Genomic DNA, 5617 nt, shown 5'->3' with positions numbered 1-5617 from the left:
GTCTCGTTTTAAATGTCAGGGCCCTTGGAAGTCTACCAATGAAGTGTGGAGCTACTTTGTGCCTCGTAAATGGCGTAAAACAGTGATTTATTTACATGGCTACTTCGATGCCCTATTGAGTCTCATTGACAACCTGTTGTGAGCATCGGCTAACTGACCCCAGATTTCGGACTGCAGTGGGCAAGACGAGATGAGATATGCAAGGTACGTTCACACTCGGTATCATGATTCAATACACTTTAGGTCAAAATCACACCGGGTTCTCCTTTAACTTGAAAATCGTTGCGCACAGTCTTGGTCCAAAGTGCCGCAAGTGTCTATAAGGACATTTGCGTATCTCAAAAAAGCATGGCCAACATTGGCTGATGAAGTTTAGGCACCTATTAGACATGGTTAACGAAACTTGGTGGGCCTGTTTGACTCACAGCCCCAAAAGTCTTTGAGAAATTTGAAAGAAGTCGGCCCTGGGGAGACGATATCACATTTTTCAAGGGCGTAAATGATTGTGCATTGTGTGGGTATATTTGTATCATATGACAGAAGTCCTCATTCCAGACAACTTTGTAAAAAAAACCTACTTTTGGAACCTAGTCCTTGTTTTTTTTTGCTCAATCTGGAAAAAAAACACTGCAGTGGGACACTCTGAACCCTCTAGGTCAATAATTATCAGAAAAATGTAAATAATTTACCCTTTGGGAAGCTATAACAGGGTCATTTAGAAATAGGGCCTGTCTGAATTTACCTAAAATTCTATAAAGTCTAAAGGAAAGCTCAAAACTTCACGAAACCTGCTGAGCACATGCGACAGGTCATTCTAAACAAGTATGCAAAGTTTTAAGGAGATCGGGCCACAGCTGGGCTAAAACAATCTTAAACGTGGCAAAACAATATTTCTATGGTAAATTACCTGTATTTGCAAAAAAAAAAAAAAGCCTTGTTATATAATGTCTTTTTCTTATGTGCTTACATGCCTTTAAACTGGTTAAATTTATAGTTTTAAATTATTACTCAAAACTGAAAATTTGTTACAAATGTACCCACTCTCAAACCATACAAGATATATATAATTTAGTTTCTTCATCAGAAATTATCATTACATCACTTGCTCACCAATGGATGTGAATGGGTGCCGTCAGAATGAGAGTCCAAACTGCTAATAAAAACATCACACTAATCCACAAGTAATCCACACCACTCCAGTCCATTGATTACTATCTAGTAAAGCGAAAGGTTGCATGTTTGTAAGAAACAAATTTATCATTACGCCGTTTTAATTTCAAACAATCACTTCTGGCCAAAATATGACTCCATAATGCATTATAACACTTTTTCCAGTAAACAAGTCTATTTCTATTTCTTGCCCTCTCACATCAAAATACACAAATATATTTGTTGAGAACCATTTTCCACTGCTTTTGCATGTAAACGGCTCTTTATCTGTGCATATTTCTCTCCTGATTCAGACAAAACAAATTTTGCCACTTAAGAAAGCAATATTTGGGATAAAGGACTCCTTAGAAGGAAGAAATGGTTTAAAGTAAAAACACACAGCTTTTGGCCTCACAAGATGATAATTGATAGACTAGAGTCACTGTGATGATTTTTATCAGCTGTTTAGACTCATTCACATCCATTGGTGAGCAAGTGTAATGCTAAATTTCTCCAAATATGTTCTGATGAAGAAAAACTAATCTACATCTTGGATGGCCTAGGTGTGATTGGCTTTCAGCCAGTGTTATTGGTGTTTTAAAGTATGATTCGAGTCTGAGACTTACTTGCTTCTTTTTGTTGGGGTCCCCAAAATATTCATGTTCTACGACATCCACCTGTGACAAAGAGAGACACGTCATTAACACCAAACACAGGAAATGAAAAACACGGCACAGAAGTACAGTACAGTAAAACCAAACATCATATTGGACTGTATTCTTCTCCCTAAACTGCCCTCAGGGTGTCTGGCCTGTATGAATTCTGCTGTAACTTGTCACAAACTGTCCGTTTACTTGGTCTTAATCTCTCGCTAATCATTGTGCTATTTTCGTTTTCCACGCCTCCACCCTTTTGTCTTTCAAAGGCCTTTCCATTGTTTCTTTTTTTCTCCGTCCTGCCCGCTGTGAATAATTCATCCCTGTGTGACTCTTGAGGCACATGACTTCTTTGAAGAACCGTAAACGCATCAAACAGAGCATGAACTGACTGTCTGCATCCTGTCTGCAATTTGCTCAGCTCTTCAATAACCAATATGCATGTGTTATTTGTTTTCAACCAGTCAAATACAGCTGAAGTCAAAAGTTAACATACACCCTGCAGAATCTGCAAAATTCAATAATAGTTCAATTTATAAAAATGACCACGTTCAAAAGTTTAAATACACTTGATTCTTAATACTGTGTTGTTACCTGAATTTATTTTGGTAGTTGTTTATGAGTCCCTTGTTTGTCCTGAACTTTTAAACTGCCTGCTGTTCTTCAGAAATATCCCTCGGGTACCGCACATTTTTGTTTTTTCAGCATTTTTGTATTTGAACCCTTTCCAACAATGACTGTATGATTTTGAGATCCATCCTCTCACACAGAGGATAACTGAGGGACTCATATGCAACTATTATATGGTTCAAATGCTCACTGATGCTCCAGAAGGAAAAATTATGCATTAAAAGCCGAGGGAGGGGAATTTTTTAATTTAAAGCTCAGATCAGTTTAGGAATTATTAAACATTTTCTGTGAGAAAACAGTTAAAACAACATTGTACCAAAATATTTTCTTAATTTACTGTGAGAACTTAACATTTTAGGAACATTTGAAAACATATGTGACCCTGGACCACAAAACCAGTCTTAAGTCGCTGGGGTATATTTGTAGCAATAGCCAAAAATACATTGTATATGGGTCAAAATTATAGATTTTTCTTTTATGTCAAAAATCATTAGGAAATTAAGTAAAGATCATGTTCCATTAAGATTATTTGATAAATTCCTACTGTAAACCTATCAAAATGTAATTTTTGATTAGTAATATGCATTGTAAAGAACTTTATTTGGACAACTTTAAAGGTGATTTTCTCAGTATTTAGATTTTTTAGCACCCTTAGATTCCAGATTTTCAAATAGATGTATCTCGGCCAAATATTGTCCTATCCTAACAAACTATACATCAATAGAAAGCTTATGATGTATATATCTCAACATTATGACTGGTTTTGTGGTCCAGGGTCACATATATACTTTCAGACAAAAGCCTGCATTTATTTAATCCAAAATACAGCAAAAGCAGTAATATTGTAAAATATATTTACTAATTAAAATAACTGTTTTCTATTTTAATATATATTAAAATATAATTTATTACTGTGATGAAAGCTTAATCTTCAGCATCATTACTCCTGGTCTTCAGTGTCACATCGTCCTTCAGAAATCATTCTGATATGCTGATTTGCTGTTCAAGAAACATCTCTGATCATTATTATCAATATTTAAAACAAGTTTTATTTAGTAAGGATTAAGGATGCTTTAAATTGATCAAAAGTGATGATAAAGACATTTATGATGTTACAAGAGATTTCTATTTCAGATGAATGCTGTTCTTCTGAACCTTTTATTCATCAAAGAAACCTGAAAAAAAATTACTCAGCTGTTTTCAACATCATAATAATAATAAATGTTTTTGGAGCGGCAAATCAGAATATTAGAATGATTTCTGAAGGATCACGTGACTGGAGTAATGATGCTAGAAATTCAGCTTTGAAATCACAGGAATAAATTACATTTTAAAATATATTCAAATAGAAAGCAGTTATTTTAAATAGTAAAAATATTTCAGAATTTTAATGATTTTGCTGTTCAAAAACTTCTGACTGGCAGTGTATGCAGCCTTTAAACAACTTTACAGTATCTAAAGGTTTTGTAACATTTCCTTTTACACAGACAGTCTTCATCTGTTGTATATCACTCGCTGCTTTTATGAAGTGTATCAAATGCCTCACTAAGCCTGTTTTACCACGGTACCAGGGGTGTGATGAACCGCAGTGTTGTTTTGGTTGTATCTGCTCTGCTGTCCGCTGTCCCGTAAAGATGCTGGAGCAGACAACAGCAGGCTGGCAGCCCAGCCTGAAACAAGACCTGCCTCTCCTCGGGACATGGACATTTTTCAGATGCTTAATTAATTACACACTCTGAGGCTTTACACACAAATAAACTCGCTGGCTCGGCACTTAACTGGTGAGAGGGCATGTGTCTTTCTGGATCACTGGAAAACATGTGCATGTGTTTATAACTGGACATGCCAGTAAAACACTACACCTCTAAAATCCCTAGAAATAAAAATCCAGATCTTTATTTTCACATTAGCGGCTTTCTAGCTGATGCTAATATGAGGGACCTTCATGACCTACATCAATAATATTTATAATGCATATATTTAGGCTTTTATCCACCCTGTACAAAAGGTCAGAAGCCATTGTATAATTCACACAGTGACCACGATCATGAACACCATCAGCTGAATGAATGTGGACTATAGACTACACAGACTAAACATGGGCATGATATGAAAAACACGTACACTCGATCACAACATTATGGCTGTCATAGTAGTATAACCATAAAATATTATTCACTTCCACAATGAGATGAGGATCAACATAAAAGGACTTTGAACTCATGTTTGTGGAGTCCACCTGCTTTTAAAATCCTTGAGGAAGGTGTGTCAGAGGTACAGGAGACAGTCTGACTGATGCCAAGGATTGGCTGTCTTTCTTATTACCATTGAATCAAATCATCATGACTCATTTTAGTAATGCTTCCTCCTCAAACCTACATTCACTTGTTTCAGAATCTCAATCATTCTGGATGTCATGCTACTATTTCTACAGTATGCAGTAAGGATACTGTGTAAAATACTCTACCAGTCAAAAGTTTTTGAACAGCAAGATTTTTAATCTTTTTTTAAGGAACTCTCTTCTGCTCACCAAGTCTGCATTTATTTGATCCAAAGTACAGTAAAAACAGTACAGATGACAGATGTTTACTATTTGAAATAACTATTTGCATGTAATTTATTGCTGATTGCAGAGCTGAATTTTCAGCATCATTACTCCAGTCTTCAGTGTCACATGACCTTCAGAAATCATTCTAATATGCTGATTTGCTGTTCAAGAAACTTGTATTATTATTAGGTTGAAAAGAGCTGAGTAGAATTTTCAAGTTTCAAGTTTTTGAACAGTAAGATTTTTCTCTTCTGCTCACCAAGCCTGCATTTATTTGATCCAAAGTACAGCAAAAACAGTAAAATCTTGAAATATTAGTACTATTTAAAATAACTGCTTTCTATTTGAACATATTTTAAAATGCAATTTATTCATGTGATTTCAAAGCTGAATTTTTAGCATCATTACTCCAGTCACATGATTGGCCTTTTTCCCAAAAATCGGAAATTACGTCAGCGCAGGGGAAAGTCAGTTCCGCTACAGGTCTGCGCCTATTATATTAATATGCTCTTGTCTCAAATAATGCCTTTTACCTTTTCTTTTTTTGTCTGCTTTCCAAGTTGTTGTTATATAATCAACAAAGAAACAACATTTTACTTGTTTGTCATTTCTATGGGCACTCAGACCGCTGACT

Source organism: Garra rufa, chromosome 25 (genome assembly GCF_049309525.1).
Source record: "Garra rufa chromosome 25, GarRuf1.0, whole genome shotgun sequence".
In the NCBI taxonomy this organism is placed as follows: domain Eukaryota; kingdom Metazoa; phylum Chordata; class Actinopteri; order Cypriniformes; family Cyprinidae; genus Garra; species Garra rufa.
Note: the sequence above shows the minus strand (reverse complement) of the source record.